Source organism: Aotus nancymaae, unplaced genomic scaffold (genome assembly GCF_030222135.1).
Source record: "Aotus nancymaae isolate 86718 unplaced genomic scaffold, 86718_ANA_hifiasm-v0.15.2.pri h1tg000007l, whole genome shotgun sequence".
Taxonomy (NCBI): domain Eukaryota; kingdom Metazoa; phylum Chordata; class Mammalia; order Primates; family Aotidae; genus Aotus; species Aotus nancymaae.
Genome location: NW_026988418.1, coordinates 52,834,050 through 52,850,230, shown reverse-complemented (window position 1 = coordinate 52,850,230; position 16,181 = coordinate 52,834,050). Strand labels below are relative to the sequence as shown.

General features: G+C 39.4%; 1 pseudogene; it reads left to right on the top strand.

Moving 5' to 3' along the window:
- Positions 1-10,541: 10,541 nt before the first annotated feature.
- LOC105725654 (E3 ubiquitin-protein ligase NEDD4-like) lies at positions 10,542-13,673 on the top strand (annotated as a pseudogene).
- Positions 13,674-16,181: the final 2,508 nt, after the last annotated feature.

Sequence of the window (16,181 nt, the reverse complement as noted above, 5' to 3'; positions counted from 1 at the left end):
AATAAATCCCTGCCACTGCTCACCCTGGAGCCCAGTACAAAGAGGGAACAAGTTACACAGAGCAGCCAATGTGAGAAACAATAAAATCCAGAAGTAAAATCTGCAATTTAAAGCACCTGCCCTTGTGAATTACAATTTAGAGCTCAGGTTAAAAAACACCATTGGTTTTCTTGGTCTATGGCCCACTCACCTCTAGCCACACAAAAATGGTCCCCTTCCCATGAATACAAAGTTAGTGCAAATCTATCAAACTATTTTTTATGGTGCAATAACAAATAAGAGCAATTTTATTGAGATAGCTGACTGCCCTACATCTGTCCTCTGCTCTCGTGAGGCCGGTCCTGTGTTCCACAAAAACCTGCAGTCACGCTGACTCTGTGCCCACACATCTGCATGGCTCCTCTTGGCATGCTCCTTCCCACTACTCCCCCCATCCAAATCCCATTCTGCAAAGCTTGATCTGAGCTTCATCCCCTCAGGTGTGCTTGCCCTACAAACCCCCACCCTCTGAGATTTTATTCTTGAGCAATATTACAATATTACTTATTATTAAAGACAAATGTTCTCTGTAGTACTGATTGCTAAGTATCTCATAAGAGCCATTTTTTGCTTCCTCACGGAGAAGGGTCATAACTTAAATATATGTTTCCACGTAGTGCTATGGTCATAGTAGGTGCCAAATGAGTAGCTTTTGACTGGGCAAGCAATTCATGTTTTAATTCTATCATTATATTACTAAAATAGTGCTGCACACGTAGCGGAGCTCAAAAATTTAGTTAATCAATAGACACTTCGTGAAGCATTTTCTAATCTACTACAGGTAGGTTGAAATATTCTCTATCAATCAGTATGGCTTCTGTGCTACAGAAGGTTAACTATCCTTCCAAAATTTGTGCCCCCTCTTCCTTTAGATAGAGTTGTCCCTGAGAAGCAGCTCTCTTGCATCTACGTGAGGCCACCAATGGAATGTAACCGAGGTCATTTCTGAGCCAACATGGCTAAAATGTGGGTATACCTTCTCCACCTTGTCTTTTCCCAGCTGGAGAGATGCCACCTGGTTGCAGGTCTCTTGAAGCTTTAGAGAATGGTGGAGCCAAAAGTTCAAAGAAACTGGTTCCCTGAATCCCCACATGGAAGAACCTCCTGCCAGTCACTATCACGTGCATTGGACTGTCACACATATGAGAAATGCTTTTATCGTGTTTAACTATGGAAATCCGTGGTTTGTTACACCTAAACAATCACTTACCTACCTCTGAAAGAGTAAAATTGCCACTGAGGAGAAGAGCAGCTCAGGATGAGAAGCAATTAAACCCTCATGCATTAATACATAATGAGTTACCCAGTTGAAGGCTAATTGGCTTCCAGAGTGTGGCTCTGAACACTTAATGAGGAATTCAGGCATGTTCCACCAGCCCTAACAAAATGATTTTACTGTATGTTCTAACATACCCAAGCCCAGAGTTACAAGGATTACATGAAGATGCCTTAATCTCCTCTCTCGCCAAACCACATTCCTGAACTAGAGACCTATGCAAATAATTGCTGCTAGATATCTCCAGCTGGCTCTTCCACCGGCCCCTCGAATTCGGGGTCCCTAACGCTGATCTCCTCTCCCTGTCCCATTCACCCCAACCATATTATTCCTCCTCCTGAATTTCCTAAGTGACAGCAATACCTACCTGAAAACGGGCCTTGACTTCCACAAATGAACTTGGATCTCTCTGCTCCTGTGCTCCTCTACACAGTTCACCTACTGCTTGCATAGCAACAGTGTGCTGTGATCATTCGGGTAAGAATCTATATCTTCCCACCAGAATATAAACTTTTTCAGACAAGGACCAAATATTTTTACCTGCATCGTCACAGCAGTCAAATATTTGCTCAATAAAAAAGTAAATGATCATAGGCTTAAACTATACTGCAAAACTTTTTGAAGGATACATAGGAGAAAATCTTCATGACTAAGCAGGTTGGTCAAGAGTTTTTAAATATGATATCAAAAGAATAATCCATAACATAAATTGATACATTGGACTTCATAAAAATTGAATGGTTTGGGGCTTCAAAAGATACCAGTAAGAAAGTGAAAACACAAACCACAGATCAGAAGAAAATATTTGCAAATTATATTTTTTCTTTTCCTTTTTTTTTTTTTTTTTTGAGATGGAGTTTCCTTCTTGTCACCCAGGCTGGAGTGCAATGGCCTGATCTCGGTTCATTGTAACCTCTGCATCCCAGGTTCAAGCAATTTTCCTGTCTCAGTCTCCCGAGTAGCTGGGATTACAGGCGCCCCTCACCATGCCCCACTAATTTTTATATTTTTCAGTAGAGATGCTTTCACCATGTTGGCCAGGCTGGTCCTGAACTCCTGACCTCAGGTAATCCACTCACCTCGGCCTCCAAAGTGCTGGGATTACAGGTGTGAGCCACCATGCCCGGCTGCAAATAATATTTCTTATAGAACTCACATCCAGAATATGTAAAAAGCTCTTATAATTCAATAATGAAAAGACAAAAGACCGAATTTTAAAATGGGCAAAAGATTTGAATAGACATTTCACCGAAGAAGATATATGAATGGCCAATAAGCACATGAAAAAATGTTCAACATCATTTGTCATTAGGGAAATGAAAATTAGAACTTCAATGAAATATCACTGCACTCTCACTAGAAAAAATTATAATAGAAAAAGACAATATAAAGTGTTGTCATGGATATAGAGAAACCAGAATTCTCAAAAGTCTGCTACTGGGAATGTCAAGTGATGCAACCACTTTGGAAAAGAGTTTGGTCATTTTCTAAAAGTTTAACATAAATTTACCATATGACTCAGCCATTCAACCCTAAGCATCTCCCTAAAAGAAATTAAAATGTAATCTACACACACACACACACACACACACACACACACACACACACAAAGTGAAAATGGGTCAGGCGCAGTGGCTCACTTCTGTAATCCCAGCACTTTGGGAGGCTGAGGCAAGCGGATCACGAGGTCAGAAGTTTGAGACCAGCCTGGCCAATATGGTGAAACCCCATCTCTACTAAAAATACAAAAATTAGCCAGGCATGGTTGTGTGTGCCTGTAATCCCAGCTACTCAGGAGGCTGAGGCAGGAGAGAATCACTTGAACCCAGGAGGTGGAGGTTACAGTAAGCTGAGATGGTGCCACTGCACTCCAGCCTGGGCAACAGAGCAAGACCCCATGTCAACAACAACAACAACAAAAAAGTGAAAATGGGTGTCTACACAAAGACTTGTATGTGAATGTTCATAGCAGCATTATTCTTAATAGCTCAAGAGAAGAAACAGTCTAAGTGTCCATCAACTGGTGAACGGAGAAACAAAAGTTGATTGTGGTGACCATTGTACAACCCTATAAATTTACAAAACATCATTGAATTGGATACTTAAAACAGATACATTAATGATACATAAATTATGCCTGAATAAATCTTTAAAAAAATAAATGATAGCTTTATATCTGTACAGATGTCACAAGTACCACTATAATGACTGTAAGGCCGGTTGCCTCGCTGAGAGCATGGACGCATACCCCCCCCTTCTCTTTTCCGAAAGCTTGGACATACTCCGGCAGGCTCGGACATGCCCGAGCATGTTCTTTTCTCCCCTTCTCACACAGCCTGGCCTTCAGACAAAGGCTTGCAACCCTACCCAATAGTAATCCTGCTTTGTCCACACCCTGCTCTCCCACAACCAATCGAGCTCCTTCACTCCCTATAAAACCCCGTGCCTGAGAGGAGTCCGTGCAACTTCTCCGGCCCCTCCTGCCGGAGCACAGAACCTCACCCGGGAGCCTGATTAAATCCTTCGCATTGGATCTTCTTGTGCTGGCCTCAGTTTCTTCATTTTAAACTCTGTGAGAACAAACCTTACAATGACAACATGTATTTATGTACCTACCACATGCAGGCAGTGATCTAAGCATTTTATACCTATTAACTATGTATACATGGAATCCTCACAAAAATGCAAATACGTAGGTACCATTGTTATCCTATTTTGCACATAAAACTGAGGCACAAAGAGGTTAAATAACTTATTATATCACATACCTAAGAAGAGGTAGCTCTGCAAATATTAGGAGGGAATGAAATGATCAAATCACTGCAATTGCTATATCAAATACCTGTCTCATTTTACTCAAATAATCATGGGAAATAAACAATGTTTGGATTACTTATTCTTTTTCCCTTTAGCAACAAATTAAGAATTAAAAAATTTAATCAGAAATTATATAAAAATCTCATAAGTATCATTCAATTCTTCTTACCAGTCATTTTTCACAGAGGAAAACTAGTATTTCTGTTAAAGCACTACTATAGAAAGGCAGGATATTCACGTCAGCATCACAATTTGCTATCAAGTGCAGGCCCTGCTAATCGTCATTCTACTCCAGTTTGTGGATCCAGGTCCTTTTCACCACAGATGGAAGTAAAAGGTGCCAGTGCTCAAAGTCTGCCAAGGTGAAGCTCCCACTTCCCTTTCATGAAAACCAGCCTCACAGGCCTGTGCCCACATCTGCACCCACCTCTCCACAGAATCCTCAGCAGTGCCCTCTCATTTTCAAACCTGCCACTTGTCCCTGCCTTAACATGAGCTGTGTGTGTGACACACATTTATGCTCCTTATGAGAAATAAAAATTTTATTTAGCTAAAATAAAAAAACCCACCTCTGTTGGATGTATCCAGGCTCAATTATAATACAAGTTACACTCTGCAAAAAGAAACAAAATATTAAAGCCATAGAAAACCATATGATTTTATTTGGATAGCAGTAAACAGGCTTGTTTCATGCTCTTTTGTACATTATCAAATCACCAAATAGTCAACCCAAGTTAAGTCACATGAGTGACATAAATGTGAGTAGGAATATAGTCTCACTTTTGAAAAAAAAAAAAGAGAGCAAGAGAGAAACTTTTAATTCTGCTAAAGTCCACCTGACCCAAATCTACAGTTGACTCAAATGTCTGCATTTTGACATAACCAAAGATAACTCAACTTGTGCAAGCATTCCCTGCAAATAAGATTTCTTTCCCTCTGCCCCTTCTTTTTTCCATCCTACCCTCTGGATTATAAGAATTAGCTCCTTTTTACTGAGGCTGAATCAATAATTTCATTTCTTTATTACTAATCTTAAGACAATTGAAGCAAATAAAAAAAATGGAATTTGACTTGCTGAGGCTTAATTATTGATGTGGTCTTTTAAAAACATTTTTGGTTCTCTGAAACAGTTTCTCAGAACTGTGCTCCATTTTCTCATTGGTTCCCTATTCTGTTTGTTCTTGGCCTCTGTGTTCCTTTTCGATTTTCTACAGGTTAGCGAGTGCTGCATTGTCTGCTTTTGAAATGTGTCTTTAGGCATGCTTTTGTTTGACAAGGAATGCCAAGGCTGAGCTGACAAAGTCTGTTTGAAAATCTTTTTCCAGGTATACAAGATCAGTAAGCCTGTTCAATGTATACTATGATTAGAATTTTTCTTCAGATATTTATATCAACATTTCAGTTTTAGGAAGAGATGTTTTCTGAGCCTACCTGTCAGAGAGAAACTTATAAAAGGTAAGAACTCTATCATGTATATATTCAATTGTAGAAATACATTTGTGGTAGAGAGTTGACATCCTCCTCCTTTATGACTTAAAAGAAAGGAGGCAGGCTACAGGTACAATCACACCTCTCCCCCAGGCTGAAACAACCTCTCCTTAGGAGTTCTGGCCCTCAGATATGGGATTTCAGGTTTAATTTGGAAAGAGTTAGGAGGTTTTAATCATAAGAGTTTGTCTCCTGCATGCTTACCTTTTGAAAGTAGGAAAAATGGGGGCCACAGTGTGAGGAAAACACAGCTACTGAAGGAAAGTGTGTCTCTGTAAACTTACACACTAAGATTGCAATCTATCAATGGGAACTTATAAATATGTAGGGTTTTATTCATCAAAAAGCTTCATATTCAGTTTGGCAAATATTCGTTGTTATCATCAGATGTATTTAAAGTTGAAGTACATTCTACCCAAGACCTTATCAAAATATAATATATTTCAAAATAAAAATCTATTTTAAATTGCTACTCTTATGAAATAAAGCTTAGCATATTACAAAAAGGGATGTCGCTTTGGCCACCAACTAGTTATCTAGACCGCACCAGTCAGGCTTACACTAACTTACTGTAAGAAGAGTTTGCAAAGGACCATATAATAAAAAAGTTTGAGTGGAGGGTCATATCAGCCTAAGAGATGAAATAAATATTTTAGTAGGCTCAAGTAGAAAAATTAATTTCAAATTAGATTTATTAAGTGACTAAATCTATTGATTAAAGCAGGTCCCACAGCTTGCCAACCTGAAAACACTTTCTTACCCATTCCAGTTAGCTGAAACACACAAACAGAACCTTATGCAGTTTACCATGCATCCCTAAATTCACTGTCAACTAATTCAAACTGATCTTCTCCCTAGTTATTAGTACAAATATTATATTATAAAGGACTGACTTTGTCTCCATGAAAGATTATAATTTATGACTTGGTCAATTTATTAGAAAATATTTATTAATCACGTACTAGGCAGAGTTCTAGATACTGAATATACAACTGCAAATAACACCATCTTTGAACTCAAGGAGTCAGAGTCCAGTGAAGGCATAAAAAGAATCAGGTGTGTTCTCAACAAGGTCAAAAATAAGAAAAGAACTGAAAAGTCCTAACATGTAAATAATAATCAGTCATTTAAAGTGCTTTGCAGAATAAGATGGGGAGAATAAACAGATAGTTAAATCAAGCTTGAGACTGTATGTAGTTTTCTCTTTAAAAGCATTTTAGACAATAATGTTTTTATGTTGTATAATTCATCATTATTTTTCAGGGCAACATTGACATAACTATGTTCCATTTTCAACATAGTTTTCTATCAAGAACATTAAGTTCATATACTATCTGATTCTGCCACTAAAATGTATGAATGCAAGACACTTTCCCATTAAAATCACTGAGGATTGATGAACCTTTCTTTTTCTTGTTTTCAAGTGCTAACCAATGATGGTAATATGCATCAATGTAAGTTTCTAAATCCAACACAGAAGTGGGCAGGGAGGCAGAGAAGAAGGAATGCTTACAGAGACATTTCACACTTTACTAAGGCCTGAGCGCCAGAGCCTTGCTTTGTAGCCCCATCCCAGAAATGATTGGTTTCACATGCAGATTTTACCTTATTCTGAGGTGCTTTATATATACCTAAAAGAGAAAGAGAAAAGATATGCCTATTCCGTTATGAAAAAGTCAGAAAATAACAGATGTTGGTGAGGTTGCAGAGAGATGGGAACACTTACATACTGCTGGTGGGGATGTAAATTAGTTCTGCCACAGTGGAAAGCAGTTTGGAGAATTCTCAAAGAACTTAAAACAAAACTACCATTTGACTCAGCAATCCCATTGCTGGGATATTCCTAGAGGAATAGAAATCATTCTACAAAAAAAACCACATGGACTCATGTTCATCTCAGTGCTATTCACAAGAGCAAACACGTGGAATCAACCTAGATGCTCATCCACAGTGGAATGGATAAGGAAAATGTGGTACACATATACCGTGAAATAATATGCAGCCATAAAAAAGAACAAAATCATGTCCTTTGCAGAAACATGGATGCAGTAGGAGGCCATTATCCTAAGTGAACTCATGCAGGAACAGAAAACCAAATACTACATGTTCTCGTTTGTAAAAGTGGGAGCTAATAAACATTGAGTACACATGGATACAAACCGGGGAAAAATAGACACTAGGCTTGAGGACGGAGGGTGGGAGGCAGAGGAGGGTTGAAAAACTACCACTAGACACAAAGTTCACTACTTGTATCATCTGTATATCAAACCCTAGCAACATGCAATTTACCCATGTGACAAACCTCCACGGGTACCCCCTGAACCTAAAACAAAGGTTGAAAAAGAAAAAAAAACCTAAGAGAACAAACCAGAAAAAAAAAAATTGCCTATTACTTGGTTAAGTGGCTCGGTTTTCACACCAAAGCAGATTAAGTGATGAGTACCATCCTAGATGGATCTACACAGCCATCCTAATGTTCTCCTCCAGCCACTGAAGACCAATAGCAATAAAGGGTGTTTTTCTTTGTGTCTATTCATGGTTTGGCTAACTTGGTGCAGCTGTTCAGTCTTTCACATAAAGAAGGGCTAAACCCATGCCAGAAACTTGCAGTGTAGGTTTAAGATATTCTACAAGATCATTCCTGCCATGGGGGCCAGAGAAAGTGTCACAATCTGTACTAGTGACATGAGACAGGAAAAAAAATGTCATTTTAAGATGGAGGCATATATACAGCCTATCCACTTCATTTTGTGTTTCTGCTAGCTTTAACTGGACACATTATACTGAATCTCTTGTTTTTTTCTACTGAAATTCCAGAGTTGTCTATGAATTCCCAAGATGAGAATATCTAATGTACTTTGGAAGGTGTTACTACGCTCACAAATTCAAATGATAAAAACAAATAGGGCTTTTCAAAACATGCATAAAACCAACATACATGTTAATGCCCATGGTCTACCAGCTTAAGATGGAGAGCCCCAGAGAGAAGCACTTCAGAATTCCACAACTACACCTACTTCAGGGCTCATTTCAGGAGTGAAGAGGAGATAATCATTTGTTTTGGATGCACAGGAGGCGAGCAGGGAATTTGCAAGGTGATGGAGGGAATATTCTTATTGGGGATAAAATGGAAATTATTTACTCTAGCAATCCTCATTATCCTGTTGATTTCCATCCTACTGACATTAAGAGGTCCTCTTATTTTCCCACCCACCTCTCCCTCTGCTCTTAGCATTTTCTATTCCTTTTGATTTCATGATAAAAATTTGCAAGTCTGAAACTTACATTTCACCTGAAGTGTTCATATTCAAGCTCCATGTATTAAAAAGAAGAATGGGGAAGGCTCCACTTTCAAACCTGTAGTCAACTCTCTAGTGTGAGAATTTTGACAAGCAGAATTGCATGTCCACTTATCAATGTATCAACACTTACCAGTGTTGCTTTTATTGGCTTGTTTCTAGTACAATCATTTTATGCGAAATTCTAAATTCTTGTAAAGATAGAGTTAAGGAAACATTTTTTAAGGTGTGCTTCATGTGCAGAAAAAATAAAGTTTAATTAATTGCTTTTCTTTCTTTTTCTTCACAAGACTAGAAATGCATTTGCTTGTGGTCTTTTGTTGTAGTGAACAGATCTTCCTGAGGAAGAAGAAGAAAAAGATATCTTAGACCAGAAATATTCTCAGGGTATTGGGGGAAAGTCCATTAAGGAGTTTAATTCTGCTAAAATAAGATCCCTACCTGCCTTGTGCTGGAGGTATCTCATACAAAGGGTGCAATTTGGAAACTTGATTAAGTAAGTTCTGCTGCTGCTCCTTGGTAGAGTGGTACCCTGTCCAGTGGTCCACAGCTTTCTGAGCCCGTGCATCCAACTCATCATTACTACACTTCATAGTAAACTCCAGAGAGTCAGACCGGTTAGAATCCCAGCTCAACAAATGTATTAGCCATGGGATCATAAGTCTAGGGGGTTTTTTTTTGTTGGTTACATGAGTAAAAATCTGATTTAAAAATTTACCTCACAGGGTTGTCCTAAGAAAATAATTTCTTTAAAGCACCTAGCACAATGTCCAACATATAGTAGGTGCTCGAAAATTATTTTCTTTTTTTTTTTAAAACATATCCCTACCCAGAACTTACTCTCTTCTAAACAATTTAGGGGGAAGAAAACTAAGTAAGGCTCAATAATGCAAATAAGCAACTTATTATGAACCTATAACCATTCAATCAAAGCAGAATGCAAACACTATTTTTTTAAAAGTGTATGCTATATTAATTACATCCAAAGTACTTGCCTTCAATAATTTGTCCCAAAGGGGGATTATGCTTATTGATACAGGTCCTGGGTCTAAATAACAAGTCAACATGACTTTGATTAGTTTCCAATGTGTGTAGTTTAGAAAGGAATCTGAAGAATTTCCCAAAAGCTCTTCTTTCTTAAAAATCCTTGAGGGAAATTACAAGGGGACTCTAGAACAGGGGACTCTTTCTCAGATGTCTCATGAACCAAAGCAAAAGAGACTATGTAACTAGGACCTGCTGGGCCCCAAGCTACCTTTGTTTAGGTAACCATAACAAACAAAGTGCCCATCACCATATGGTCAATTTCCTGAAAACAGAGCTTCCTCTCTCAGTCAGACACTGATCTTATTCTTTCCCATCCTAAAAGGTGATGTGAAGGCCAAATAGTTCAGGGTGTTAGACACCAAAGAGCTTTGCGAAAGAGCTTCCAGGGTCAGGCCACAATGACCACAGATATCTGAAAATGAACCAAATCACAAGACCTCCATAGAGAGGGTAACTTTACTCCTCAATATAGAAGAAAAAACCCAGAATCCAGCTAAAAGCAACTCTCACCACTCAACCCAACTGGAGGAGAGGTGAGGGCATGAGGTGAATGTTGATAAGACCATCAGTGAACCATGGCTTATGCTGAAACCTTCAGATCCATTCTGAAGCTCATCACCCATCAAAAGATGGTGTAAATGAAAAAAGGAATAAAGCTACCTGTCACATACATACAGTTTGAGTTGTTCTATTAAAATGGAAAGCAAAAATGCTTTGACTGTATTGCTTTCTAGTAACAGACAAGAAAAAAAGAATATTTTAGACAGTTCTCACTCTCTCAGCTAAATAGAATAAAACTCCTGGTCTGATTCCAATCCCATTATCAAAGGACCATTCACCTAATGTAAAAAAGTCACTCTTCATCAATTTATCATTAACAAGAGCATTACTACCTAATGTAAGGGAACTGCTCTTCCCCCAGGGATTCTGTTAATGGGAGGCTGGAGGCAGATAACAAGCATGGGAATAAGTTGGCCACAGGAGGGAATGCAATATACATGTTCTGTATTCCCAGCAAAGGACGTTGCACAATGGCCTTCTATGACTGATGAGTTCCTGGCACACTAAAAAAAGAATGGAGGGGCCTGAGGTGACAAAAGTTTAAACTTTCACAGGGTCACCTTCCATACTTTTTTTAAGGAATCTATGCTTGTTTTTAATTCCCCAGTGGTTCTTAGTTCCTGCCCAGATTTCTCATCCTCTCTTTAAGAGCATGCAGACTTGCAGTATGAAAGTGATGCATCCTGGAATAATAAGACAATGTAAATGAGCACATTTTTCAAAGACTAAGATGCTGCCATTAGTTCCTTATTAGGTCATCCTGCAATTACAAGGTGTGTTCTAAACTCTCTATTGGTATTAACTAATTTAATCCTTCCAAAGAATCCAAGTATTTGCTGTTATTTTGCCCATTTTTACAGATGTGAAAGAGGAAGCACAAAGATGTCTAACAACTCTCTGTCACAGAATTAAAATATACACGGTAGAGCTAGGATTTGAACCCAGCACTTCTAGCATTGGAGTAGCATAGTCTAATGCCTGTCAATCCTACTACTAATAAAGTAAGAGCAGGCAAATTAATATATGACTTGAGGGATATATGAGGTAACCAACACATAATCAAACATTCAGGCTGGTAAAGCTGGGTGCTTCAATCAGATCATGAACATTGTAGTCGAACCCAGATTCAAATCTAGAGCAGACTCTACTACACATTAGTCAGTGCAATAAATTGAATGTTTACGGCACCTCAAAAGTCATATGTTGACATCCTAACCACCAAGGTGACATTCTTAGGAGGTGGGGCCTTTGGGAGTTGATTCAAAGAGAACTCTCCTCAAGATTGAGGTCATGCAGTGTCACCGACACTGTTGCAGAACAGGCCCATCTACCACCACCATCAGTGGCCTATGTACATACCACGCCAGGTCTGCCTTCAGGCTGGGAAGAAAGAAAAGATGCTAAGGGGCACACATACTATGTCAATCATAACAATCGAACCACAACTTGGACTCGACCTATCATGCAGCTTGCAGAAGATGGTGCATCCGGATCAGCCACAAACAGTAACAACCATCTAATCAAGCCTCAGCTCACCGGCCTCGTAGCCTCAGCTTGCCAACAGTAATTTTATCTGCCCCGCTGGAGGGTGCCAAGGACTCACCCTTACGTCGGGCTGTGAAAGACGCCCTTTCCAACCCACAGTCCCCACAGCCATCACCTTACAACTCCCCCAAATCACAACACAAAGTCACATAGAGCTTCTTGCCACCCGGCTGGGAAATGAGGATAGTGCCAAACAGCCATCCCTTCTTCATTGATCATAACACAGAGACTACAACCTGGGAAGATCCGGAAGATCCGCATTTGAAATATCCGGTATATATGCGGTCAAAGACATCTTTAAACCCCAATGACCTTGGCCCCCTTCCTCCTGGACGGGAAGAAAGAATTCACTTGGATGGCTGAACGTTTTATATTGATCATAACAGCAAAATTACTCAGTGGGAAGACCCAAGACTACAGAACCCATCTATTACTGGTCTGGCTGTTCCTTACTCCAGAGAATTTAAGCAGAAATATGACTACTTCAGGAAGAAATTAAAGAAACCTGCTGATATTCCCAATAGGTTTGAAATGAAATTTCACAGAAACAACATATTTGAAGAGTCCTATCAGAGAATTATGCTGGTGAAAAGACCAGATGTCCTAAAAGCTAGACTATGGATTGAGTTTGAATCAGAGAAAGGTCTTGACTATGTGGGTGTGGCTAGAGAATGGTTCTTCTTACTGTCCAAAGAGATATTCAACCCCTACTACGGCCCTCTTTGAGTACTCTGCAATGGACAACTACACCCTTCAGATCAATCCTAATTCGGGCCTTTGTAATGAAGATCATTTGTCCTCCTTCACTTTCACTGGAAGAGTTGCTGGGCTGGCAGTATTTCACAGGAAACTCTTAGATGGTTTCTTCATTAGACCATTTTACAAGATGATGTTGGGAAAGCAGATAACCCTGAATGACATGGAATCTGTGGATAAGGAATATTACAACTCTTTGAAATGGATCCTGGAGAATGATCCTACTGAGCTGGACCTCATGTTCTGTATAGATGAAGAAAACTTTGGACAGACATATCAAGTGGATTTGAAGCCCAATGGGTCAGAAATAATGGTCATAAATGAAAACAAAAGGGAATACATCGACTTAGTCATCCAGTGGAGATTTGTGAACAGGGTCCAGAAGCAGATGAACGCCTTCTTGGAGGGATTCACAGAACTGCTTCCTATTGATTTGATTAAAATTTTTGATGAAAATGAGCTGGAGTTGCTGATGTGCGGCCTCGGTGATGTGGACGTGAATGACTGGAAACCGCATTCTATGTACAAGAACGGCTACTGCCCGAACCACCCCGTCATTCAGTGGTTCTGGAAGGCTGTGCTGCTCATGGACGCCGAAAAGCAGATCCGGTTACTGCAGTTTGTCATGGGGACATCGTGAGTACCTATGAATGGATTTGCCGAACTTTATGGTTCCAGTGGTCCTCAGCTGTTTACAATAGGGCAATGGGGCGGTCCTGAGAAACTGCCCAGAGCTCACACATGCTTTAATCGCCTTGACTTACCTCCATATGAAACCTTTGAAGACTTACAGAGAAACTTCTCATGCCGTGGAAAATGCTCAAGGACTTGAAGGGGTAGATTAAGCACCCTCTATCTAGGGGGTGGTTGTTCTTCAAGCAAGTTCTGCTTGCACTTTTGCATTTGCCTAACAGACCTTTGCAGAGGCGGTGGCAGAGAGCAGCTACAGGCAAGGCCCCTGGAGCCCAGCAGTTCGCCATGCACTCCTCCAAGTTCGGATGCAGGAACCGGTCCCAGCTTGAGTTCCTGCATTTCCCAACACAAATTACCAACTGGTTGATGTGTACACTAATTACATTTCAGGAGGACTTACGCTATTTATGTTGTGCCTCTGCAGGCAAAGCCCTTAATAAATATTTTTCATCCTTTCTAATGACATTGAATGGAATTAATCACTCTACAGGTATAGTATTACAACTCATGTTTACTTTTTAAAATGATTTAGACCAATTTTCAGATTTCATTGTGATTAAAGATGTCTCATGTATTTTTTTCCAAGTACATGAGACATCTTTAATCACAATGAAATCCTCAGGTTATAAGGGCTGAGTCCTTGTGAATAAATTAGTATATTTATAGTAGAGGCCCTAGAGAGCTGCCGTCACCATCCACTATGTGAGGACACAGCAAAAAGGTGTCCTCTTTGAATCAGAAAGTGGACCCACCCCAGAAACTGAATCTACCATCACCTTGCTCTTGAACTTCCCAGCCTCCAGAATTCTGAAATATATGTTTCTGTTGTTTATAAACCACCCAATTTACGGTATTTTTGTTACAGAAGCCCAAACAGACTAAGACGGTTAAACTTGAACAAGTTAATTGACTATCTCAAGTCCTATTTTCCCCATCTTTGCAATGGAGATAATAATATTACTTACCTCACAGGGTTGTGAGAATTAGATAAAATAATGCCTGTGTAGGCATACTTGCATAGACTCCTAGCAACCTATTCAGCGCTCCATAAACATTAGCTACGCTAATTATCATCATCATCATCATTAGTGTTTACTACATGTGTGGATTTCTGTTGCAGGTGAGTATTTAGAAGTAATCATCCTTCTTCAGCTCTCTCCAGGCCCTGCAGCCACGGCTTTCAAAAGCCCACACATGTGCAATGACTAATGGGGATTAGGAGCCTTGCCTCAGCTAAGGATCACAGCAAAGCTGAGGAGCTCACAGGGACTAAACTCCTCAACCTTGGCTTTATTAGTAAGTTTCTCTGGCTGAACTAACCCAGCCCATGCCAGTCAAGCATTCCCTTGCAAATATAAATCATTAAACCCAATAAACCACAGACATAGAAGACTGTCCACAGCAGATAAAGCTGTGGGTCAGAGTAGCCAATCCCCGAGGCTTTGAGGAAAGAGAGAAAAAGCAACAGCATTAATTATATAAACAGTTACTTGGAAATGCTTTAAGCATGTGTTTTAGATTCTCCTTTAATTAGGATAAATAATTACTTCACTTTCATCTTTCAGTGAGCTCTCAAACTCTCCCATGCCCCATCTTCAAATGCCAACTAGAAATACTCAAAGATCGGGGGAATAAACTAACTGTGTACACGTTTAAAGCTACTTTATCTTTCTGGATCTCGGCTTCAGCATCCGCACAATGAGGAGATTGGACAAGGTAAGTCTCCAAGGCCTCTTCCAGTAGATGTTTACCACTCTATGAAGTGTATAGAGGCAGACATAATGGCTATGCCACTTTACTCGTCTCATATTCTTTTCTAGGGAGAGCATAACACTTGAATATATGAACCACATTTGTTTATTGAGCTTCAAAAACTGTTTTACCCATGCAAAGATCAAGACATCAGCAATGCTGTAAGTGTGCCACTCACTGCCATAAAAGAAAGAAACCCAAAATAACAGGTCTAAACAATGTCTACAGACTAGCCTCAAGTGAGAAATAGTTAAAAGAACTGAATATGTTTTTGGGAAACAGCAATGTTATCTCTTTTAATTAGACTTATTATGTGTAGCATCACAAATAGAATCAATAGATTAACATTACAGGGAGAGAGAGATGTGGGATAACTTTATAAGAAATAACTTCCATCCAAGATAATGGTTCGAAATGGAAACAAGCATTTTATATAACTATGAGCATTACTAAAATGAGAAGACTTCCTATCAAAGATGCTTAGAGGAAATTCCTCAGTTGGGAACATATCTGAGGAGTTGTATATTGAGCGCATATTTCCTCTGAGAGTCTTTTGTGACTCTCCTGTATAGTTAATAACCTCCATCAGATCCCCAAACACCATTCATCCTATAACTCAAGTAGATCAGTTATATTTGGTATTATATGTATGTATTGGTGTCGCCCTTACAAAACCAAGTGTCACTTTACCTTTGGTCTATCCCTATCATAGCTCCAAGCACATAGATTTTCAGTAAACACTGGCTGAATGATTTTTAAAAAGAAAATTGGTGACTATAAGTTCAAAAAGACTGTTTTTGCCCTCAGAGAGACTTGTAATCTAACTGGAGTCAAAATCAACATAGCTAAAATAAACTTTATATAATTATATATGATACTTTGCACATAGTTGGGACTTGATAAATGTT